Source organism: Chamaea fasciata, unplaced genomic scaffold (assembly GCF_029207755.1).
Source record: "Chamaea fasciata isolate MVZ Bird 193981 ecotype frontalis unplaced genomic scaffold, bChaFas1.0.hap1 SCAF_1, whole genome shotgun sequence".
NCBI classification, from domain to species: domain Eukaryota; kingdom Metazoa; phylum Chordata; class Aves; order Passeriformes; family Sylviidae; genus Chamaea; species Chamaea fasciata.
In genome coordinates, this window is record NW_027094086.1 from 21083985 (window position 1) to 21110453 (window position 26469).

Consider the following 26469-nt stretch of genomic DNA (forward strand, 5'->3'; position numbering starts at 1 on the left):
CTTTCCATTCCCTTATTTGGCTTAATAGCCCTGCTCTGCAGCCACTGCAGGCCAAAATCCCTTTTCCTCAGCGTGTTTTCCTGGCCCTGTACCACAATAATCCAGGTGAGCCCTCATATTTCCAAAACCTGCTCATTAATAGCATTGGTATTTTACCCTCCCTGAAGTCAACAGATCGGTCTCAGCAGGTTCATTAGAAAGCATCTCTTGTCTCCTGCAGGACACATCATATTGGTATTTTCCTGTTATGTAATGGCTATATAAGTCCTCCAGCTCTTCCTCCTGCTCCACCATTTCTAGTTAAGAACATCAATTCTTCCCACTGGTCCCTCACATGCTGCATTTTGCAATAAGGAATTTCACACCTTTGCACTATTCCAGTGCTAAAATTCTCCCATTCTTCTTGTGGGGTAGTCTGGTGTCCACCTGGTGGTGCCTGTCACCTTGGTGTCCTCAGTAACTGCACTGCTTTGAGATTATGCATCCTGGTTGTTAATGAAAATGTACAACTACATCAAGCCCGAGACTCAGCTTGGAAGAGCTCTATTGTAACTATCTTCCACCTGAGATTTCTCCTTTGATTTCAATTCGTGATCCTGACAGAGGAAACGCCTGCCTTACTCTGTCCAGCACATCCCCTGAGGAATGATTTACTTTGATTTTACCCAAGTGGTTTTGAATTAGCCTTTCTATATACATCCATGTATCTATTGGAAATGAATGCTTATGTACTGGTTGGAAAGCAGTGCAGGCAGACTTCCTACAGGGTTTCCATATAAGGTCAGTTCTGCCAAGAAACTTCAGTTTTAACCTCTAACATTTCTACAGCTTCAGTCTGAGATGTCTCTTCAGCAGCACTTGCCAACTGTGGTGTTCCAGTTGGGGTGTTAGCAGATGTGTTTTGCTCTGCTTCAGTCTCCCAGTGGGTTACAAAGCCAAATACATGATTCAAATGACTACACTTATTTTTCAGATTTACTGCACTTTTTTTTTTTTTTACTAGGACTTTGAAATGGGGTGAAAATTCTTTTGTGTTCTGGCATGTGTGCCTCGTATCTTGGCCTGCAGAGGAATAGCAAGAATGATGTTTGTACCCTTTACATTCAAAATGTGTGAGACTATAAATATCTTGTAGTCCTAAAACATTCCTGCTTATTCTTCAACTAAGAATGTGAGATTTCTCCCCGAACATTTCCCTGTGAAGTCTGACAAATATCTGACTGTCTTCTTCTTTGTGCCAAAGGGCTTAGAGACTTTTGGAGGAGTTGGTAGTGACATCTCACAAACCAAATAACACAGCTACTTCTCTTCTGGGCTCAAATAGACCAAGAGAGGAGAAATTTCTGGATATTTAGCTGCCCTTTTGATGACAGGAAAATTAGTCCTTGTCATACTTCCCATGAGTAGTTCAGGTTTTTTATATCAGTCAATGCTATCAGCTACTTCTTCTGAGTATGTTGTAAAAATGAGAACTGAATGAACTGAATGATAACTAGCCCCTTTAAAAAGAATAGGAAAAAGAAGAGGAAAGGGCCCTCACAAATATCAGGTCAGTCTAGTTAAGTTTGTTCCCTGCTTATAATTTAACTTTTTAATATGAACATTAGAGCATTCTCTGATCTGAAGAATAAGCTTTCACTTTCGGACTTGCTGAAAGGCCTTCACCTACATCTGAGATGTTGTAAAACCAAAGACCAGATACTCCTGTGACATTCCAGACTTCATCTTACTTGTTTGGTGGACCAGTTATCCTGGATGCTGCTCAAAGAAAAATTGATTTGAGGATTTGTCTGCTAAGCAATCAGGTAGAAAATGCTTTATTTTGTCATGAGGTTTCATTTTCCAGCCATTTTTGCAAAATTTAAGGAACTTCACTTCAAGAAGGAATTATATATAACTCAATCTGACACTCCATGTTGAGCAAACTGAGACTGTGGTCTGCTCAAGTGATTTTGTGAAACTAGTCTCCCATATTTCTGTTTCTGCCAACCCATAAATTTGGAATTTGCTCAGTCACTTTCTAGATTCCATTTAGAGATGGTATTGACTAGATTTCTATAGCTTTTATAGAGACAGTGAAATTTAGATTTCTGAATCTGGAGTTTTCTGTAGGTAAGTAATGCGGAGAGTTTGATATTAAAACAATCCCCTCCTGAGCTGTTGTTGATTCTGGATTCAAAGCACTCAGTGTGTACCTGTACACAAACTCTGACCCAGTTCATCCCCCTTGCTCTATTCAGGCAAAACTGGGGGCCGTGGCTGTCAGTGCCCAGAGGTGGATCCCTTCCACCAAGGAAGCTCCCTGCTGATCTGAACCTTCAGAGGGAACACTTTTGCTGGTCTCTGCCTCTCCTGTGTATGCAGAGCACAGACTGAAGATGAGCAGAGGCAGACAGCTGGGTCCCCAGTGCATACAGAGCTCATGGTAACAGGCAGAGAAGTCGCTGGGGGCTGCAGCCCCCATGCCACCCCACAGGCTAGTGCAGAGTCAGTGTGCTGCCAGCTGCCTGGAACCAAATTTCTCCCCCCTTTCCTTCCTTCCCACGGCATCATCTCTTGCTGAGAAACTTGAATGTAGGAAGTATCCAAACCAAAAGCATAGGCAGGGGAGTGTGCCAGTCTGCAGCTGCTTAGCATCTCAAAAGGAAAACAGAATTCCTTGTATCTGACAATCAAGATGCAGGCAGTCACTTTATTGACAGAATCAGTTCATATTCCAGTCCATCATGTGTACAGATAATGCACTGTGGGATTAAGCTACTGTAGCAATAAATTTCCCAACCTAATTTTAAAAGATAAAAGCTCCAGTGAAGTGAGGCTTCATGGCACACTCCACTCCATTCAATTACCAATTCTTCAGAAGAGCAGGCGAGAATGCCCTCCCTCAGGTTGCTGCTCTGCATCTCTGACCTCCTCCTACAAAAGCAGATTTTCCAGGGAAGGAAATAGAGCAGCACTAAATATCCCTTCCCTCTGGCTACCAGCATCTGCTGTCACTCTTCTCAGCTCACGTGAAAGGTCATATGGAGCAGGGCTCTGAGAGGCACTCCAAGTAAAATAAGGAGGAGTGCTGTGTGGCATCAGAAGACCTGCCTCTCCTTGTCTGCTTCCTCCCCTCTTCTGCAGCAGTTTCTGAGCCCCCTACTCTTCCAATGAGTTTCAGATAACCACAAGCACTGCCAGTCCAGAAACAGAAGTAGCTTCTGAGTACTGGTGGCACATGAGATGCTGATTCCCACTGGCTGTTGCAGCTCAGCAGCGCAAGGAGGAGGGAGAGAGCAACCTTTGGCACAGTGATGCTGGGTAGACATCTCAGGCCTTTGTTCATGTTTTGGGGTCAGGGAGGGCTGAATGCACTGGGCGTTGCACAAGGCCAGATGGTGTCTGAGGTTTGCTCAATACCCACAGGCCTCCTGTGGCAGCAGCTGAGGGACAGATATTGCGGCCAGTAAGGAAACCCCAAGAGCTGAGCATTTTAGGCTGGATGGCGGCTTACACCTCAACAGTGCAACTGCTGAGCTTGTCCATCCCTGCATCCTCAGAGGTGGGAATGGTTCTGCTAAAGTGTGATCAAGAGAGTGAGGTGGCATATGCATGGAACAGCTGTGCAGAGGCAGTCAGGTGCCCCTCAAGGCATCACAAGTCAGAATCAGAGAAGAGTTGAGGTTGGGAAGGACCCTTAAAAGTCATCTAGTCCAACCCCCAAGTCTGAACAGGTCATTGATTTCCATTCATTACTGAGCTGCCTTGCACTGCTAGTGAGACCAGAGTTCCTTGGAACTTCACTGAACTATATTTTCATCTGGCCATTCTGCAAGGATGGTATTGATAGAAACCACAGGCATGAAGCCCATGTAATGCTGGTGGCAGTAGCTTTATTTCTCTTGGCCATGCTAGAGGAGTTCTCAAGCTCCACCAGACTTCTCTGAGAAATTGGTTGTCTTCACATTTGAAAAGGCAGCATTTACATTGCAGGCTCTAGCAATGTGCTTGGTATGTGCTAGTTTATTATAATTTTAAGCCATTGATCAGAACAAAAAGAAATCCTTGTTTCTTTATGTAGGCAAAAATGTTTGATGCTCCAGTGTGCTAAAAGCATCTTCAATAAGGAAACAGTGGTGTCTTGTTCACTTGGAAACTCCTGGGAGAAAGTATTCATAGCTTCTATATTAACAAAACCCAAAACAATTAGTACTGTTTGTGCTGTTTGAATGCTTGAAGTGCAGTTCAAAAGGGAAATCACACTAAAAAATGTAACATTTTCAGGTACTCATACCTTGCCCATGATTATTGCCCACACAGAAGAGTGCTACAATGTATTTACTTGCACCAGCTTCACAGCTGGCCTCTGGCCAGCAGCTGAGGTTCACCCCAGTTATAGATGGGAACCTCTGACAAGGTTTACAGGAAGTCTTCAAAAATACAAGCTGGTGGTTTCAGTAGGGTTCAGCAGCACCAGCTCCCCCGGCCTTCTTTTACCTGCTTATTTTCATATCATATTTTGCCATCTGCATTTCAAAGAGAAGCGTTTGCAATTTTTTTTATGAACCAAGGTTGATGTTAGGCATTAAAGTGGACAAATGCTTTTTGCCTGGACTCTTTTGCCAATATGCACATTGCTTACAAGTTCCCATTTAAAACAGTTGTCACACAGGTGTGTAAAACACTCTGTAAAGCCCTTTCCTTCACTGCTGGCTCTTGCTGCAAATGGTTCCAGTCATTGTGCAGAGCCCCAGGAGCTGCTTATCATCTCTGTGCACAGCCCACTCATGTTACCCCCTCTCCACCTCTGTCTCAGCTTATCTTCCCTGTCTCTGCTGTGATTTTTATTTTATTGGGCTGTGTTCGATTAGTGGCCTTGTTCTTCTCCACTTGTGTGTGTCTGAGGAGCTGCAGTGCCTGGTGGGATGCACGGTGGCATGGACTGTGGCCACAGACAGGACAGAGTCTGGAGAGACACTGGAGGCAGTAGGCCAGGTGGTAGGGTGTGACGAGGTCAGGTGTTTTTGAGGAATCTAATCAGTTCTGTCAGTTCTCTGTCAGCCAAGCCAAGGACATCTCTAGGCTCAGTTCTGGAGGGTCTTCCAGAAGTGCTGCTTGTAGCTGCTGGACATCACTCTGATGTAAGCAGCGATTACTTTGCTGCTCTGAGGGAGGGAGACAGCTGCATGTTAGGGAAGTCTGGCACATTTCCATCATGCTGCATTGTCATTTTCCACAGAAGTATTTACCAGCAGTTGCTCCAGCCACTTGCCAAAAAAAGAGCAGTTTCTCTTCCTTCAAACAAGAGTGAATGTAGCATTGGAATTACGTATACATTTTTTCATACTTGGTAGTTTCTCACAATAAATGTGCCACATGGCATAGGATGAAATTGTATTAGAGGAACCAGAGCACACATCAAAGCTTTGATTGTAAACTTCCAGCTCAGAGAAGGAGATGAGCAATCTCTATGTTCAATTATAACTGCAGATATTTCCTTTTTCCTAAGCTGGTGTCTGTTACCATGGCCACAACCTTCAGAGTTTTCTGGCTATTTTAAAATCATTACTAGGAGTGAAAGAGCAGATGTTTAATTACATTCTTCTTATTCCATTCACTAGGTACAGCTGACATTTTAGAAGTCCTCAGGGAAAGAAAAAAAAAAAGAGTCCTCTCTTATTGTTTATCATTTTCCTAGAGAAAAATAGCAGAAGTTAATTATATGCCAATATGCACTTTGTCTACAGTTTCTAGATTGAGGTGAGGAAAGCAGTTCCTTGTCGTCTTAAAGACTGGGTATTAGATTGGTACTAGCAGTAATCAGAGGTAAGTGAAAATCATGCTGTAGAAAATATACCAGTACTTGTCCTGGTCACTGACAACCCCAAAGGATTGAAAGTGTCCTTTGAATGCTTTGGTTTCCACCCAAACAAACACTGCTAAGTCAGAGCCATGTATTTGCATATCACCAGCAGAGTCCTGCACAGGCCCTGCTGCCCAGGTGTTGTGACTGTCAGTATCCCCACTGTGTGTACAATCCTCTGGGATTTATCAGAACACGATATCTCACTAAAAACTTCTTCTCTACCACATTGTGGCATTTCTGGTTTGACAGAGACAGTGATTACTCAGGAGATTGCTCAGCCAGCAGGACTGCAGGGAACGTGGTCCCCTAGATGTCTCATGGACTGTTCCTGGTATGTTCCTCTTAGACAACATTACCATTTGTGTCACAGAATAGAAGATTTGTTCATTAAAGCTTCCTGTACTCATGGTTGCCTAAGTTTAACATTTTGTCTGTAAGGCTGGGGACTCCAGTATGTGTTGAAAGCTTTGTCATCTCCCTGTGCACAGCTCTCCCCACTAGACTGTTCTCAGGCCAAAAGAACAACATGATTTTAAGAAAGATCAAGTATGAGGTAGGTCCTGAATCCTCCTGAGACTGGTATGTAACTTGATTTTTACTGAGAAATGTCACAAAAAGAGACCGTCTGATGTCTGCCCACTTCCAGGGACAAATGGCTGCTGAGAAGGGACTTTTGGGTGTTTGAGTTGAGCACATTTGGATAGAGCAACTCTACTTCTCATCCCACTCTTACCTTCAGTATCTAAACTTATTGGGATCTGTGTCTTGTTGCACTGCGCCTGAGCTCTTCACCAAAGACTTCCTTGATGTACTGAAGTGTTGGGAAGGTGAATGCACTAGAGAAATGAAAGATGTGAATTAGTATCTCCATATTCAGGCTGCTCTCCTGTTTCTTTCTACAGATAGGTGTTCTAGACCAATTCTGTTCAACACCCTTCTAAGTTTTCTTGACTCAGAGCTACTAGGGATCAGCTTCCTAATGAGTTATGAGATCTCATTGTTTAGCTGTTTTTGCTCAGCTCCTCTTGGTGGTGGAGTTTGCTCTAGCTAGTACTGCTACTAACTTGAAGCTATTAGTGTATTAAGATGACCATAATCTCACCAATTGAGCTCACACTATGGAGGTAGATACAGAATGAGGCTGGAACCCCAAATGAAAGCAGAGATGCCAAAAGAGGGAGTTTAGTTCAGGGTCAGTGGCTGCAGAAAATCCCATGATAGGACATGTGTTCAGCGTCCAGCAGCTTCTGAGCTTCCCTACTCCTTTGTGATGCTTACAGAATGTCCACACACAGCTGTTGCTGAGCAGGCAGGGGAAGAGCTGGCCAGCAATGGACGTGGCTCTCAGCCACTGTGGATGCTGGCTGCCCAACAGTCCCTTCTCCTCTAACCATGTGAAGCTTGGCTGTCAAGTTTTTGCCTTTATTTTTGGTTATCCAATTATTTTGCTAAGTTGCAATCTCTTGTGTTGATGCTCTTGCCTGTGCAGAGTCTGTAATTAAATATGATCCCTCTCATTTCGTGTCGACAGTACACCATGCACTATCCAAAACTCTCAGTTCCTTCCGCTTTTTCCTATTCACCTGTTTCTCAGAGATATCAATGTCATTTCCATGGTTGCATTGAGTTCAGCAGATAGAAGGTTGAGGTTTGGGTTTTAGGAACTCATTCCTTCTAGAATAGTAGCATAATGCTACAGACTTACTCCAAGTAATCCAGCCACCTAGTGTGGCTGAGCCAGTGTTGGACAGAAACAGTCTTCTGCTTACACAGAGGCATAATCACCCTCGAACAGGAAAGGATACAGGAGAGCATCCATACAGAGGACAGCACATTTTTAGGCAATCCCTTACTTAAGGCATGTTTTTAGTTTGCAGTGCAGGAAGAAAAGTGAGTGCTTTGCTTACAACATCTGCTTCATGCTCCATGCATGACTGATCACATCACTCACTGCAGCAGCTCCGCAGAGCTGCAGTGCCAAGGTCATGTGAAGGTGCACTGGGTTCTGTGCTAAGCAGCTGTGACAGCCGACCTCAGGTCTGTCCCATCTACCAGTTCTGAAGGACCCGTTTGGTTCTCTCTTCAGAGCACTCACAGTTCAGTGTGGCATCCAGCTCTGCACCCTGCTCCCCACTCTGGGTTGTACTAACCTGCATGGTAACCTATCCAGAGGGTGTCTTGTCTTCTCCTCTTGAAAGTGTGTCCATCTAGTCGATGCTGTATATATTCACACGTGTTGTATATATAGTTCATACAGGTACATAGGCATGTATTACAAGAAAAGATAAAGGTGAATTTTCAGATTCAAATAGTTGGAAAAGTTGAAATTTGGGTGATCTGGGCTTTCTCTCTCAACTCGTCTAGTGTGCATCTCTTTCATATAACGGGAGCATATGTATTAGTGCAGTCAGCTGTGCTTCATTTTTGTGACACCCCTTGGAAAGTAGTTGCAGGAATCCAAGAGTGGGGTTTCTTTGTGAATAAGGAAGATGGCTTCAGAGGGGGGGAATTGACTTACAATTCAAGAACTGGACACCCTGGAGTCTTTTATTCAGTGCATCCTCAAGTAGAGGGTGTCTTGCAGATCAGTGGAATCTGCCCAGCATCACACCACGACTCTCCCCAGAAACAGTTTGAGTGTACAAGGGGTTTACATGCATTACTGTCCTAGAAAGTGTAACTTTGCCCATTTGCTCTAGTCCCATCAGTATCTCACAAAGTATCTGGAGAGCTTTCCATTTCGAACAATCCTATCTATGTGTCTTTCTCAGAATGAAGAAGATGCATCCGTGTTCCACAGTCATTACAATGCACCTTTCGGTGGTGTCTCAGTGTGTTTCTAGATCATCTCATCAAAGACCTGTAGTTTCTTCTGTGAATGTGCTATTCTAGACATTTTTTGGTCAAATTTTAGTTAAATATGCGTCTGTTATCAGCTAGCTTTGTAAATGAAAGGGATGAGAATATATAAAAGCTTCGGAGTTCCCAGATGAAAAGGTTGATGTCACAAATGGCCATTCAATAGATACAGGAGTGATAATCTGCCGAGATAGACTCCTGCAGGAAAAAAAATCGACAGAATAATGCTTTTTTGTTTGTGACTACTTTGAAAGTTCACTTACAGAGGCTCTTTTCTTTGAGTGTCTCACACATTCTGAAGAAAGAATATTTTAATGATAAACCTCAGCTCTCTGATCTTCCCTGAGCACCTTTGTTTACTTCGGGCCCACTTCAAAGCTGTGCTTAAAAGATCTGGTAATTTTTTTAATAAGAAGTAAAACTAGCTTCTAGGTGAAATGTGAAAAATACTGGGATGTCTGTGCTTCTGATTGTCCAAGGGGAGCTGGACAGCACATTCTTTGTTCAGTATAAGGCCCCACATGGTGCCTGGTGCAGAGGGCATGCTGAGTTACGAATCAAAGTTTTTGGAAGATGTTGGACTAGGCAGGCCAGTTTTGCCTTCTGCCTTGGGGCAGAAGGAAATAAATCCCCTGCATGTGTTCATAGATGAACAACATAAAGTTGAATATGAGTCAGCAGTGCCCTGGCAGCCAGGAGGGCCAAGCATGTCCTGGGGAGCATCAGACCCAACATCACCAGCTGGGCAAGGGAGGGGATTGTCCTGCTCTGCTCTGCTCTGTGGCAGCCTCACCTTGAGTGCTGGGAGCAGTTTTGAGTGCCACAAAATAAGAAAGATATAAAGGCATTAGAGGGCATGCAAAGGATGGCAACAAAGATGGTGAAGGGCCTTGAGGAGAAGCCATATGAGGAGCAGATGAGATCACTTGTCCTGTTCAACCTGGAGAAGAGGACATTGAGGAGAGACCTCAACTTCCTCATAAAGGGAAGAGAAGGGGCAGACACTGATCCCTGTTCTGTGGTTCCTGTGACAGGATCCAAGGGAATGGCCTGAAGTTGTATCAGGGAAGGTTTAGGTTGGATTGTTAGAAAAAGGTTTTCACCCAGAGGGTGGTTGGGAACTGGAACAGCTCCCCAGGGAAGTGGTCACAGCATCAGTCTGACAGGGTTCAAGAAGCATTTGGGCAATGCTCTTGGGCACATGGTGTGACTCCTGGAGATGGTGCTGAGCAGGGCCAGGAGTTGGACTTGATGTTGGTTGTGGGTTTCTTCCAACTCAGCTTCTTCTGTGATTCTTTGACTTACACCTCCTAGTTGTTAAGATGATGGCAAAATCTGCTTGTCTGCAAGTTGAGTGTTCCCATTCAGGGTTGCCTTGTGCCTTTTCTTCATGCTGTGTTTTATTGTCATCAGTCACAAATTAGAGAAGTGATCATATGTGCCCATGGACATTCATGCTCATATAGTGTGAAACAGGTGCTGTCATCAGGATGGTTTAACAGTATAAGAGACTTGTAAGGGAGATGATATATTTTTATTACATTATTTATATGTTGTCAAACAGCAGAATGTACCTTTGGCAAATACTACTGAGTGTTGCAGGCTGGCATCTATATGAAGAGATCACTAAAGAATTTCTGCCTGAGCTGGAATGAGGTCACCCCTGGAAAGAAGTTTTTTCCTGAGGTCTGCCACTTGGTTTCAAGTAGCCCCCCTCCTTTCCCAGTTCATCATCTGAATTCAATTGTCCCAAGAGCCAAGAAGTGTCATGTGAGATTGGGCCTTGCCAAAGCCCCCACAGTCTTCATAAGCAGTGGATTCCAGATGTATTTGTCACCAGATATGATACAGATCTTCTAATGCACCATCTGCCTCCTTTAAAATGAAGGTGAGACTGCTCCATGGAGGTTAGTGACCACCTCCTTCTCCACCGTATCCCTCTCTGCTGCAAATGTGCTAATTACCCGTTTCTGTCATGCTTATAGTGCATTAACAATGATGAATTTACAGGCCACCTGTTTCTCTCCCATGTTTATCTCAGGGCTTACTGCTTTGTCTGACCAGCTAAGGCACTTGAGAGAGTCCATTTATTTTTACCTCATTAGGGGATCAAATAAAAGATTTGTTATGACGGTCCTTCACAAGCACAGCTTCTTAGTAGTGATATTTAACCCATCTCATCCAGTTCTGCAGTGTTTAGCCATTTCTGTCCATATCACATGCAGAAGTTGGTGAAAACACCCAGGCTTGTGCTGGTGAGGATTGTCTCCTGGTACTCTGCCAAGGAGCAGCACATGCAGCCTCTTGGGAGCACTAATATAGATCTTTAGTCAGAAGACAGCCCCATTATTGGATTCCCAGGTGCATTACTAAGCAATGAGTGGAGAAGGGTACAGAGTACTTGTTTAGAAGGACCTGGTTTGTGTTTTTTTTTTTCTTTTTCCTGCATAAGGAACAGGAAGAATCTAAGTGGTAAGACGTACATTATTTCACAGCGACTCTCCAGCTTTCAACATTGTGCTTGAGGTAGCAATAACTGTTCTGCCAGGACCCCTTCAGATCATGTCACTGCCAGCACATATCCTCAACCCTTGGCCCATAAAGGTTTGTTACCACTTTCTGGCCACATGCAACACTTCATTGTGGCTAGCCAGCATCATGGGGCATGTCTTGTCCTCCTGATAGCCCGTAGTCCCTGCTAGGGGTCCTAGCATGTCCATGTTCTCAACTCCTTTGGAAGTATCTATAGATATGTGGCATGAAGACTGCTCCCAGGTCTCTGTGAGGTAAATCAGGATTTATTTGGGGACTGGGAATTGAGGGCTCAGCATGGGACACCCCTGCCCACACAGCAGTGGTGCACACCTGTTTCTGTGCATATAGAAAACCCAGAGTAGAGAGATCCATCATTTAAGTGAAGTACATGTAGTTGAACTTTGGCCTCCACTGCTTTGACTACAGAAGAAAACAAGGGTCTAAAAATAAGGAAATGTTTGCCTCTTGGAAATTTTCTAAGCAAATAATCTAAGAATTATTGATGTTTCTAATTTTGTCAGAAGAGGGAGGACCATCAGTCACACTAAAAAATACCAGCTCTTTGCTGATAACTCATTAAGTGGAATGGCTTTTTAATGAAGTTGCCAGAAGAAAGGTTTGCTGCCAAAATCAAGGATATTGCTCTATCCCACTCATACTACTTCATCAAGGAAACTTCCAAGAAAATTTTGGCTTTCTCCCAAAGTTGTGTGGGATTTTTCTTCTTCTTCTTTTTTTTCTTTTTTTTTTTTTTTTTTTTTGGAGTGGCTGAAAACCAGCTCCAAAGCCAACTTTACTGCCAACCATTTAAAAGAAGTAATGACAATATATGCTAATAGGTGGTTTCACAAATCAGTATGAGATCACTGAAACCAGTTCCCATCTGATCACACATGAATGAACAATGTGTGGGTTTGAACTGTGTTCATGAGATGATGATAGCTCCATCTTTCATTCAGATTGAGATTAAATGACTATTACCAAGTGCTGGGTGGTAAACTGTTGATAAGTCACTGTTTCATCAGCCTATGTAGACGAATTTGAAAACATCCTTGTTTTCATGTAACCGAGTATTAGGTTTTAAAGCACCTCTCAATCAAATAGATACTATAGCTAAACGAATGGCTCCCTTTCCTAAAACATTCATTAAAAAGCAGCAAGCCTCATGGGGTACATCCCTCTTTTAATAAAGAAAAAACAAGTAGAAAAATCAGTAGTTTTCTTTATTATATTTGCATAGATACCAATGTCTTAATCTTTCTTGGAGAATTCCTTTGGTAATTCACAGGAGGATCCCTGTGTTGCTCACGGACTTAAGTGACTTTCCAGTGAATTCATTAGAAGGTCATGATCTGAGACTTATTTGGTGGAACAGGATGTGCTTTTTTATTGAATAAGTGATTTATATGGTGATTTTATATGGCACTTAACAAACAGTGGGCTGATTCTTCAGTGCTCATCCTGTTTCTAGGCAGTGGAGCTTCTCTGGTTTTCATAACATCAGTAGCAGAGGAGAGAGTTAGGAAATACTTGATGCATGAAGTGAGAGGAAGCATGGAATGTCTGAGGAGTAGTGGGTTGGGACAGAAATTGTTGGTGAAGAAAATGTGAAAGGGAGAATTGTCAGTTGAAGATAATAGGATATCTAAAAAGCTGTATGTAGCAAGCAGGAGGAGAGAGACATTTAAAATACGAGACCTTTCTTTTTATAAGGCATGATACTCAGGGTGCAAGAGGTTATTACTGTAAGAATGGGTCATACGGGGCATACAGAGCAAGAAAAGAAACTGGAACAAATGTCAGAGACAGAATCTATTGGTGAGATTATGATTACATAAGAGCATATGTCATTAAAAGGATCTGAAACATTGGCCATCAGGTAACTGGTAAATCTTTCATTAGCCACAGGCAAAATACTCTCATTAGAGTCAACATCTCTCATGCTTATGTACATTTTCACTCCTTTCCATGTCTGAAAAGTAATGCTTCCCCAGAAAAGGAATCAGATCATCAAAATCTGAATTTGTAGTTGAACACTGGTGATGATGCTGTTAAGAGTTCAGAAACTGCTCTTAAAAACAGCAGTACTGGTACACTACCATTAAGGCAAAAGCAGCAAGGCAAATCCTGGTAGATGAAATTGTAATAGCTTTCTATTAATTAGATACTAAACACATCTTTGCTACATATTTCTTTAGGATGATTTAACTAGATTTAATTAGAGACACAGAGATCAAGCCATAGATGGTCTTCTTCCAAGGTTTCCAAACCCTGCTGCTTCAGAGATGATATATTTCATTGTTAGGACATTGTTTTGATGGTGCACGGCATCAAAAATGCCATTATTTGCAAATGCTAATAGTAGGAATGGATATGCCTAGGAAATGCAGAAAAACTTAAGAGAAATTATGTGACAGACTTTTTCAAAGATAATAGGAAAAGTAAGAAAGATTGTGTTTGTTTTAGGGAGCTAAGGAATAGTAGTGGAAAGTAAGAGGTAGGGGGAAAAGACAAAGTATAAGAAAGAAAGGACAAAGTTTTTTATGCTAAATAAATAAAAGTCCTAGAAAATGAAAAATGGGGAAAGGCCCTAAAACTCACATACAAGAAGTCTCAGAGAACAGATTGAGAACATCTTTAGAACAGCAAAGAGGCAAAAGTACACTGACCTAAAAATGTAACAGGATCAGCTTTTTGTTTATTTACAGTCACTAGGAAGTGGTGAATAGTGACATTTTATTTCATGTTGGATAGAATCTGGTTTTCCCAACGTTAAACTTTGGAAAGAATCTTTCTGGTACTGCCACTTCTTTTCTACAACAGTGTTACAATTTGTTTGTTGTTCACATGAGAAAAAACAGCTCTTTTTTTTTTTTTTTTTTTGTGAAGACAGTTATCTGATCTACTTTGTTTACTTCATCAAAGAATGTTAGTAGTGAAGGAAGAAGTGCTGTTAACCCTTTCTTTTGTGAAGGAGTTCATCTTAGTTGAATTTACTGAAAATTTTCAGTGATGGCAGAAAAGTTTTCAATCTCATATTCATATTTTTTCTGTCTAGATTTCAGCCTGGATTTTATACATTATTTTTCTTTGCAATTTGTGCAATGCTATAAACTTGTAAAAAAATTTGTTGAAGTCATTCAAACAACTTCTTACTGCACTTTGTATAATGACTATATAATACATGTAATTTCAAAAGTTCCTTTGTAAACCAGTACTGTCTATGAGTTTCTACTACCTAATTTAATGCTGAGAACCTGCTAGGGTTTTTTATTGTTAAAGAGCAGTAGTAAGAACATCAAGATTACGCAAGTACTTGTTTACACCTGTGTGAGAGACAGACAGAGAAGAATGGCAAATTATTTTTGAACTTAATTTGTCAAATGTTTTTCTATGCCTCTTAAGGGAGTTTGCTGACCGACCTTCACCATGTTGTTCAAACTCCCAAATTCATTCCTGTTGAGTAATTTCTAAAATCAGGCAGCACACTGTGTTATGCATGAAATAGCAGTTGGGTAGGACACGGGTCTGTGTTTTTCACGGCAGGCTGTCAGGGCTGGATGTCATTCTGACTTTCAAAGTGAATACAAATCAAAATCTTCTTCCAGCAACTTTATAGATTATATCCAAGCTAAGTTTCCCAAGCTAAGTTTTTTCAGGTTTGTACACAAATGGTGCTCAGAGGGAGCAGAATCTCCACGTTAAATGCCTGTTGTACACCCCCAGATCCAGCGCTCCTAGGTCAGCTGTCCATGTAGAGTGTGGAGAAGGAGATACTATAAGGTGGCTTGAGTAATCATCAGATTGTCAGGAAAAAGAAGAGATACTTTCATCACCAATGGTAACCACATCCTTGTCCACGTAAATGTTTCAGAGGGCGCAGCAAACCACCTGAACTGGAGGCCATGGCTGAGCTTTGCAAGCTGACTGTATTGCTTGGGGGCAGTTATATGGTTTTCCTGTGCCTTATCTGCACCATGAGTTCATATGTGAAGACAGAGAAGAGGTCTTAGGAAAAAACAGCAAAGACATTGTCTTACAACAAAATTAAAATATTAATTTTTATGCATTTGTGCTAAAATCTTCCATGTCAGCATATCTTCTCAAATAGAATTCATATTATCACTCATCTAGATGAAGTTAACTTTTGAAATAAAATAGATTTCTTTAACTGTTAATGTTCAAAAATAGACATTTATCATGGAGCAAATATTCTATTTAAATTATCAATTTAAACCTTTGTAAAATGGAAGTAGCTTACTGCTCTGCAATTTGGGAATTACGAGTTTCTTTCAAATGTAGGAGCTGTAGGCTGTGCCATATGTCACTGGGAGAATGTTTTCTCATATATTCACAGGAAAATCTTGGATTTGAATGATGAATTCCGTGAACTTGGCAATAGAGCATGAGGAATAAAATAGAAGCGGCTAGCCTCAAACTCCCCTAGACAACTAGAAACTAGAAACTTACCATATGTCATTGACTTCCATGAGCAATGCTGAACAGTAGAATATCCCCCTCTCTTGCAGCATTAAATACTGCCCTAAGTCATTAATACAAAGCAGATGGCTTTGTTGTTGATTAGAGCTGGTTAGAGTCTGAAATTCCCATTCCAAAGGAAATTTTGACATTTGTGTTTATTTTCACTGCATATTGGAACAAAACAGCAAAATTTCCCAGTGGGATGGATATTAAAACTGATCTGGAAACACCAAGTTATTTCACTTCATTGGCATTGAATTTTTTTCTCAATAATATCAAACCAGTGTAATTCTAAAATTATTCAAATATAAATGCCAAAACAAAATCAATAATCATATAAAGTAACACTGAAACTTCTTTGCCATGTTAAAAGGAAATAATTAAATTGAAATGATAAATTCTGACATTTTTACAGAATTTGTTTTCTTGAATGTGACAAAACATTTTGATTTCAGATAAGCTGCCTTACCTAATGGAAATGGGTTCTGCTGAAAAAATAATCACCCAGTGCTGTTCATCCAGGGCCAGTAAAAAGGAAGGATCCAAAGGGATCCTGTCCAAACGTACAGGATCATCTTGCAAGTTCAAGGATGTAAAAATTCTGAGAAATAAGGCATGCACAAAGAGAAAATTAACACAATATATGCAGTTTGGGAACATCTTTGAAGGCCGCTTTAAAAATTCTTAAGACTCCCACGAAGTTCCTTTAGTCATCTAGATCTCTGTTACATTAGCTCTCTTTTGTTCAGGCCCACTTGAGAGTGCTAAGTGCTGGGCAAATCATCCCTGGCATGGACCTTCATATTTATGAACTTGTAAACTGTGACATTATCTTAGTGCAGCTTGTTTCCATCTCCTTAGCAAAATTCTGGTCCTGACTGCCAGAACCTCCCACTCCCAATCTCCAGTTGCCTACTTTCCTGGAGAAAGTTCCAATAACTCTCTTCAGTATGGAACAAAACCTCACAGTTACTCTCCAGGTATGAACCTTCACAGTCTTTCCTTTCCCAATCATAACATCTTAAAAAATATCTAGTTTGCCAGCTAATGGCTCCATTTTTTTCCAGTATCATGATTTAATTTTTTTTTTCTGTCAACACCAAGTCTCTGCTGTGGGATAGGAGACCATCTGTTAACAATTTTTTTAAGGGTAGTCTAAGCACAAATGTCACTCTTTTGGAGTCACATGCTATTTATTTACAAAGATAAAAAAATCAGTATCATGAATTCACATCAGCTTCTCATCTTACTTTGTGCAACAGTAGCTTTCTGCTTTAGTTTCCACTACCCTCCACCAAGGTATTGCATATAAGATTACATAAAAGGACCAAACAAGATGTAGGACAGATTAGAAACCCGATGAAGTTGCTGCTGGATGAGTTTGATGACTGGTGTGCTCAGGTGCACTGGGGAAGATTATGTTACTCCTGATGAGTGCCCTGCACAAAGGAGAGAAGCCCTATGGAAGAAAGGAGAATAAACCAGGTTTGACGTGGCTGGACATGTGAGTATCAGGATAAAGACAAACAGCAGTGGCGCAGGTGTGTAGGAAGGGTGGCTTTTCTAAAGCACTCAGGGCCTTGCTAGGTACCAAAATCAGTGACACTACTTTCTGGCAGGTCTCAGTTTACAGGATACAGATGCTTTTCGAGAAACTGCCTATTGCACAGGTGCCCAAAGGGAAGGCGTGTTTTGTTTGAGAAGCCCGAGTTTAATTGCGGGTGCTGGGCACTTGGAAAAATGTGACCTCGAGCCTTTTAGGAAATGTGGCCCAGAAAGATATTGTTAACCAAAGAGACTTTAGGCTCACAAGTTGCTTAATAGGAGACACAGTAGCTGCAGAAAATTTCCATCATTTGGATCTTGATATATGGTGTTCTGAAAGAATGTTGGTAGATAAAGTCACCTCCAGATGGAACAGGTGAGAGATTTTGCCAGCTCCCCTGCTGTCGGCTTAACACCCACGTTTATAAATACTGCTAATGTCCTGTGCTTAGTGAAACAGCTGAATGCAGTAAAATCTGGAAGGGCAGCCTCCTGAGGGTGGATGTTCTAATGTACTGTTGGAAAAGTCTCTCTTGCCCTTTGCTATACAAAATTAGGCAAAGGCAAACATACTTTTACAAAAATACTATTTCCATAGAGTTTTAGGAAATCAAATACATAAATATATATCTAATTCCCAAAAGAGTCATCTGAAGTCTACCAAGGCAAAGAGTTAGTTGTTTTAAAGACCTCAGATCGTTCTACCCAGGGTTAATGAACAAAATGTTGTGGTTTTTTCTTGCATGGCATATGGTAAAGTGTTGTTTCTCAACTTCACAAATGAATGATTATGAACCAAAAAAGCATGTGAATATTGGCATGGTTTTTATTGTTGTGAGTTCTAAAAGAATTAGGAAGAAATGAAATTAAATAGCTAGACCTTTTCTGAGTGTAAGAGGAGGGGTAAACAAATCTGTATGAGTTCTTCCTCTTTTGTCTGGTTTCTCTTTTTTTTTTTTTTTTTTTTTTTTTTCCCCCTCATTTCTCATTAAGGAAGAAAATGTTACTTTCACACCATTCTGGATGGGTGAAGCCTTTGCTGGCCCTGGACAATGACTGTCCAACATTTACTGTATCATTTTTGCCCTGCTCATGGAGTGGTGGCAGCACTTCCCAAAGGGACTCCAGACAAAGCCCAGGACACTGAGAAAGGCTGAAGTGCTAGATACCCCACCATGTGCACAGTGGAGCCCGCATTTACACCCTCTTACACTTCGGAGGGTCACTGTAGGATCTGGGAACATGGATTGCTTTATATGTATCTCCAGCAGCCTGTTTTCCATGTGTCTTCACTGCCTGTCTACCCTGCCTGAGGTTACACCTTAACTGAGCAGACAACTTTCCTAAAGATACTTGGGTGTGCTCTGTCTGGAGCAGCACAGATTTTGTGTAAAGAGAGCTTCATCTCTCCTCTGTGACAGCCAGGCTGTTGATGCAGCAGCACTAAGCACCTGATTGCCAGGAGGTTAAGGACAGACCTGATTGCCCCATGCAATCAAAATCTAATGGGTAGAGGTGGCCCATTACACACTCCTCTTTGGTGGATAGATGTACATCAAATTTCAGTCAGGAGCAGCTTCAGAAACCCTAAATGAAAGGCTTTAAGATGCAAAGAGTGACCAGCCATGGATGAGAGTCACTGCACAGTGTGACACGCTGTACAAATGCACATAACATGCTCTTTTCCCCAGCTCCCAATATTAGAAATGCTCATGTGCCTAGTCACCCCTTTTGTACCACACACTCCACCTCACAGGGAATGCTTGGGAAACAGAGACCTTTTCTGGAAGCCCGAGTGATGCTGAAGGTGATGCCTTCACATCAGCCCTTTCACTGCTTGAGACTGAAACACCGCGTGTTGGTCTCAAAACAGCTGCAGCCGAGACTGTGGGCATTGCTGAGAGGAACGTGGTAAGGACTAGGTTGTTGTCTAGTTAACCCACTGGTGCTGAAGACCTCAGCATTTATTGATGGGGCACTGCCTTTCTCCTGCATCCCCTTCCTCCACTTTCACACCAGCCCTCATTGCTAAAATGCACAAAGGAATTATGATAAAGAGAAAGATGAGACAAAGTAGAGCAGCTGTAGCATTTCTCTGCCAGGACAAATCTGAAGGGAGAAGAGCCTGGGCTTTTGATGTTACCCATGAGCACCTCCAAGTTTGAAACGTGTGAACTCTGTGCAGCTGCTCCTGCTTGGACTGCCTGCCTCAACCAAAACACAGAGCTGTAAAGCATTTTCTTTTATTTCTTGTTTTCAGTTTCTCCTGGGGTAGCAGGAAAGCCCAGAACAAATACTGTCAAAGGAGAAATTAGGGGCACCTTTGGCAGGGGAAGGATTCCTAGTAAGGGGTTAGAGAAACAGGAAGGTGACACTAAGCAAAAGAGGAACTTAGAGCAGTGTAAATGTCAGGATCCTGGTATTGAACTAAGATCTTAATACAAAATGAGTGAATATTGTGATGAACATGTTGGAACTAGCAGTGGGCAACTGAATGGCACATGAACCCTCTTCTTGCTATTGATAAATAAAGCATAAACACTGAATGATGATCCCATCCACACCTTTTCCTTGGGTTTTTTCCTCTTCATTTCTTCATTATTCTTCATTCATTTTCTTTGATGTCAGCTATAGTGTTAGCCAGACGTATTTGGGTACTTGTTTTACTGCACTGCAAATCTATTTACTGCTGTGCCTTCTGAATATTAATAAGAGAATGTCAGATATTTTTTTTTAATGAATCTTGCTCATGAATTTCAACCGGTTTTTGCTCTTTGCCAGTAGAAATAGATAAATGGAGGGTGGCAAGGCTCAAAATTTTATTCTGCATGTATTTATTTTTTTGTTAAGTCTTTGTGTGGTTTTAAATAAATTTGGTTTTCTTTCAAAAAAATGTGCCGAGATGCTGTTAAAAAAAAATTAAGCAAAAGACTTTCTTGGCAAGCATCTCCACACTGGTTACTGAAATGAACATGTGAAAACAAACTAGAAATGGCCAGAAGGAAGCAAAGTGGCTGCTTCTAAGAGCCTGGGGGGTTGTTTTCTGTGGAATGGAAGTAAATAAAAAAATATCTTGACCAGGTAGCGCTTACACCTCGTGGCAGGAGACTAAAACCAGAGGATTTATTCTTCCCAGCACAGCTGCTGCTGCTGCTGTAATTATACACTGTGTCCCACCAGTAGGATCCTGCACTGGTGTAGTGGTTTGAAAGCAAAACAAATGAGAGGCTCCAAGTCAGAGATACAATTTAATAGGAAGAAAGGAAAGAAAGTAAAATAAAATAGATGCAATAATACAAAAGACCACTGACAGAGTCAGAATACAACCTGAGTAGGGTGATGGAAGCAGTCCAGATGAGGTCGTCTTCCTGAAGCAGTGATCCCATAGAAAGGTCTGGTAGCTCTGGTCCTCTGGGAATCCAGTGGGTAAGGGCCCCCTGTACTGTCCCAAACCCCAGATTATATCCAGGTGAGAATGCTTGGTTCCTCCCCCTGGGCGGAGCATCTCACAGTGGGATGATGGGTCATGCAGGGGGTCCTTGATGGCCCATTAAACAGAGATAACTCCCGGAGGGAGTTATCTGTGAGTCATGGGCAAGGCATCTGATGGGCCATTAACAGAAGATAATGGCCCAGAGGGAAGGGGGTCTGGGAAAACACTGCCTCACCTGGATTCAACAGTTCATGAAGATGGTGATAGAATACTTTGTGCACATCCTATACCACAACCCAGGACAACTGCGACTGGAATTTTCAGTGGGACAGTGGAGAGCCGTGCTGGAGATGGCTCTGAGGCAGTGAATCGGGAGCTCAGGGATTGATCCCAGAGTCTCCTGGGCTGGAGCACACCAGAGATAACCAAACACATCCCTGCCTTGGTCACCAAGTCTCATTGGAGAGGTCCATGATCAGGAGACAGTGTATTGCCCACATTTACTGTTTGGTTTGCATTCAGGATAAGTCCATGGCAACATTGGTGTTCCAGCCACAGGGAAGCAGCATACACAGATGGGAAGGGAATGTATCATTTGACATAGTTGTTGCTTTGAGCTGTCTCATTACATAGCTTGTACAGCAGTTAGCAGTATTGCAGCCCAAAGGAATAACTGACCTTATGAAAGAAACTTGGCTTTTATACCAGACTGTGTTCACCAAGCCTTGACTTTTGTAAATGCACATAACTTCCCCCTTTCTGTAAGGGCATGAACATAGATGAACCAGAGCTGCATTTGGAAGCGCTGGATCACAAATAACAACAGAGTTTGTAGAGACTGACACATTGTGGTGAACTGGTATTTGGTACCTGAAGCTTTATCAAGCAATGAGAGCAGCTGGCAGAGGGGAAGGAAGAGAGTAGTTCTAATGCGGTGAAGTTTGATAACAGGACAAAATTTTGGCCGGAAAGCCCTGGGGACACATCCCCAGACAAAGTCTCATGCTCTGAGATGCACTGCACTCTCCCCTTGATATCCCTCCACTTACTGCAGGGTAAGGGGATGCAATACTGCAAAGTTTGGTCAACCAGGAAAGAGCAGCACCCCTCTGAGCTTGTGACAGAGCTGAGTTGCACAGTGACAGGCAGAAGAACTGGTAGGGATGGCAGAAAGTGATGGCAGAAGAATTTAGCTTGCCAGAGCCCTATCTATTGTGCTGTGGAGGTTGGTATGCAGTGACAGGAGAAGACTTCTGGTGGGTAGGATATGAAAGAAGGTGAGATCCCTGCTATTTCCAGATGTGCAGACAGCTTGTGAGATAGATGGTGTATGAGTCCACTTGTCACACTTCCAAAATTTTGGTAATGATCTGACAGGAGGAGAAACCACAACAGTGATGTGATGGTGAGTGGAGAATCACACTCCTACCTCAGAGTGGCATTGCCACAGGGGACTGACTCATGCTGGAGCACTGCTTTCTCACCACTGTCAGGTAGCAGAGCTGGCTCAGAGTGATGCTGTTGTCCTGCTCAACCTTTAGTACATTCCAGCAGTCATCAGGAGCTTGTGCAGCTGCTTGGCAGAGATGGAAGTCCCACGATTGCTAGTCTCAGGAAAATGCTCAGATTATGTGTTAGAAATATATTAAAGACAGCATTGCACCCATAAGTGGATTATTTCTTGGAAACAGGTCAAACTGTGTGTTAGAAGCCAAGGAACAGAAGTTTCTGAAGACAAAAAAAAATCACAAAATGGAACTTTCATTCCTTCCTTCTGAAAAGTTTTCTGCTTTCATTTTTACAGAGCTGGTGTCTGTAGCCAAGCCTATGGTGTGATTCACCTTGCTGTTCCCACGGGAAACGGATCAGGCAGAACTTATTCTCAAACTGATTCTTCAGACTTTTGAGGTGCTTTGTACTGTTATCTATGAAGTACTCAGTAGCCTAAAATTTCCATTTTTAGAGCAAGCCTTCCCTGCACAAATGCCCTCCTTTCATAATGCTTTTTCCCAGTGTGGGACTTCCCCTCAGATTTAAGCCTAAATGAAAATTAAGTAGGTAGTCTTGTTGTCTTTGGCAGACTGAGCTCAATCAAAAAAACAAAACAAAACAAACAAACAAAAAAGCATGGAGTTTTCTTTATATGATATGTGTCAAGTTTGAAGAGTAAAAGCACTTCAGTAGAAAAAAGAAAACATTTTTTGGTTTTGAGGAAATATGTTTGGATGCTTGCATTGCATGTTTGTTTGCATTGCACTGCACTCGTTGCAGTGGGTTGGCTGCGTGCTCCTGGTTACTGCATCTTCCCAGCTCCTGCAAGGTTGTTGCTTAAGCAGGCAGTGGTTGCCTTACTCTGAGGTTTCAGATTGAGGTAACAACAGTGTGTAAGCAGCAGCGAGCTGCTGCAAAGAGACACGTGGTAGCACAGGTGTTCACTGCCCTTCTGCACAGTCAGAGCTCCCTGTGTGAGGAGGAGAAGGCTGGAGCAGCAGCGCTCTCCTGTCTGCACACAGCAAATCCTCTCCCTGCCATCGGTGCAGTGTCACTCTCTGCTTGTGCTGAATCGCCACAGGTCAGTTGTCTGTCAAGCAACTCTGTCATCTTCATCTTAAAAACTCTGCACATGGACCTGAATAGAGGAACTTCAAGTATTTCCTTTAAGGAGCATTGCCTATGACATTTTCTCCAATAATCAGTGAACAAGGATTCTTTCCATAGCAGCTGAGCAGCAGTGATGCTTTGCTTCCTGATACTCAGTAGTTGTTGGCTGTAATGGTATCAACCTTTCAAACCATGAACACATCACATTCTTTTACCAAAAAATATTGCCTTAAGAGTTAAGACCTTAATATTTTGATGTGTTGTTCTATGTAGTAAGTCATTCATACATATTGTATCTAATACCATTGAGTCAGAGGAAGAAATTGCAGCAATGCAATTAAACATATTCATTAACCATTTGATTTGTCTTTCTTTTTGTACTCCTACAACATCCATTTCTCAGTATTGTCAATATTTTACTTTGCCATTGTGATTGCTGTTCTCTATTTACTTGCTGTATTTTGAACTTTTAATCATTTATTAGAAATTCAAAATATCTACAGGAATGATAAAGTGTGAAAAGATGCCTAAGATCAGTTTCCATTTTATTTTGTTCTGTGCATTTATAGCTGTAATTGTTAGCTGACATCCTCTTAGCTTACTGCACTCTGCCCATAATCTAATCTATCGTGAAGAGTCAGATAGCAGTCTGTGAAGTGACTGTAAGGATCTTCAAGTGTTTTCCGTGATTTTCTGTACTTGGACTGCAAAAGCATTTTGTTCTGTTGTTGATAGAACAGGCACAATAAGTCCCATTGCTGCAGTTCCTAGAACACCATCTATTAAAAAGGAACAATCTGGAGAGCAAAGAACATGATAACAATTCACCACAAGAGGACCCAGGAATAATGCTACTAGTTTTGACTGTGTCACCTGGCATCACAACAGCTGTGGATTTCAACCTTGTACTGCAAGTCATATATTGTTAGTTCTCCCCTTCTGCCTGGAGAACATGAGTTTTTCTGGTTGTGATGTTCTGCAGGGCAGTGTCCTCAGCTCCTCAGTGGTTTTTATTATTTGGTGAAAATATGTTGCACCTCCAACACTGTGCAGCTATAAAGGCATTACTTTTTAGAGTGAAATACAGTCTTACTGGCCACCTCCTGAAGGACACGTCCTGTATCTTACCTCATTATTTCATTTTTTCACAAGACTCTGGACTAGAAATTTGCAAGCTGACTTTTCCATTTTTCAAATGCTTGAGTTATTAAAAAGCAGGAGGGGATTGTATGGCTAATTCTAGCTCATTCCTACCACAGCTGGCTTGCACCTTAGTCAGCAATCTTCCCTCCCTACTCTCTGATCTGGAAAGTGTGCTGCTCCTAGCACTGCAAAGGAGCTGCTGGCTGGGGGCGTGGGCAGCTGCTGTCTGTGCTGGGGATTTTACTGGGGGTTTTGTGTAAAACTCCTGCCACTATAAACTGAGCCTGGCCACTTCCCTTGTCCAGTTGCTCTTCCATCCCACTGGCAGACCCTGATCATGTTGTTTTGCCTGACATAAAGCCCTCTGGCTGCCCTATTGTAATCCATTCCCTCAGCTAATTCCCAGGTTGTTTGTTACGGGCCCCGTCCAACACCCGTGGAAGGCAACACGACGTTCAGCTGCCTCGGCAGCTGTTGGACCGGGCCGATGAAACAAGGACTTTTTGGTTATTTTCAGGGCATTAAGAACTTTGATTGCTTGAAAACTGTACAGCATGTTTTGATTAGGATGAAAAGACAAAAGGCAGTAGGAAAAATTGCCTTTGAGGTGGCATCTTCCACTTTTCAAGTGTTTTGGAGATACTTTGGAGGAAAAGAGGAAAAGATGCTGTTTGGTCAACATAATCATCTAAGCCCCTGAAATTGTCAGATGGATAAATCCCCATGGGGCAGGGTTCTTCACCCTTCCCATCCTCCTGTCTGTGAACAGGGAAGCCTGTTCTCCATGAACCATAGAGGCAATGTGTTTAGATAGGACATATAGGTACCAAACTATGATGCCGTTTGGTTTTTTGCCCTTTTTCTTTTATATATTCTCTGTATTCTTCACACATGTGTTTGTAACTCTGTAGCCTATTGTATTAGTAACTAGTTTTCCCTAGTACTTTTCCACAGACTTTCTCTAGACAAAAAGACCAAATTCCAGAACTCCAAGCCCCAGGGGTATACAAGACCCCAATGCCATCTTGGTTCTTCCTGGGAACCAAGGCCAAGTGTGCTGAGGAAAGAGCTCCAAAGAAAGGGCTGGACCTGAAGGAAAATTGCATCCCCCCTTGTCCTCCTAATCGGTGCTTTTTATCAATTTTGCTAATTTCCTAAAACCTATAAAATGTATTCACCCCTAGAGGATGTAGGCTTTTGTGGACATCTTTCCATAACTGCCTCTGAAGGCCTTCGAATGAATATCTGCTCTTATATTACCTCCTTACTGCAATTATCTTGAGTTTCATTTCCAGGTTGGGAAAAAGGCAACAACTATACGTTACCAGACAGCCATCAGTGAATCCTGGAGACACAGATGGATCCAGGATGGATCCTGTAGTTGTACACTTGAGAAATACAGATTTTTGGTCATTCTAGTCCAAGAACACAAGAAATGAAGGAACCAGTCCTCTAGCAGCCCTGGGGAATTCAGAGTCCTTGGGGAGAAAGGGAGCTTCCCATAAAAAAAGTAGGATCAACCTAGGTAAACATCAACTTTTTCTTCCCAATGCCAAACAGAAGAGACTGTAGATTAGCTTCAAATGGTGGCACATTTCTCAGTAGCTGCGTCTTTCATGTGTCAATACTGTATTATTTTTCATCTTTTAAAAGTAATATCTTAGTTAAGAAAGGACATTTTATTGAATGCTCTTTTAGCCATTCCAGTCATTAAATCCATCTCTGGGCCAGAGACTCCATTCTGACAACAGTGAGTCATGTTTAAATTATTTTGCAATTCTGCTTTAGTTATCCATACATCATATCTCAGTTGTGACTGTCATTTGCATGACAAACTCTCAGACAGGTTTCTGTCAATAGAGGAGGGCTTCCCACAGATCAGCATAATGTTAAGCTTCCAGTAAAACTAATGTTGCCTTTTGGAGCCAACACACTCAGGCTCCAAAACTTAAAACCCAAAGGCATCCATCATTAGTAAATGTGCTGCACAGTGTGATATGTATCAACTTGCCTCAAATGAAAT

General features: G+C 42.0%; 1 protein-coding gene across 1 annotated transcript in view; it reads left to right on the forward strand.

Moving 5' to 3' along the window:
• The window catches only part of NCALD (neurocalcin delta), a 54667-nt gene that overhangs the window by 14278 nt on the left and 13920 nt on the right, over positions 1-26469 (forward strand). The gene's annotated exons all lie outside the window — the stretch shown is intronic.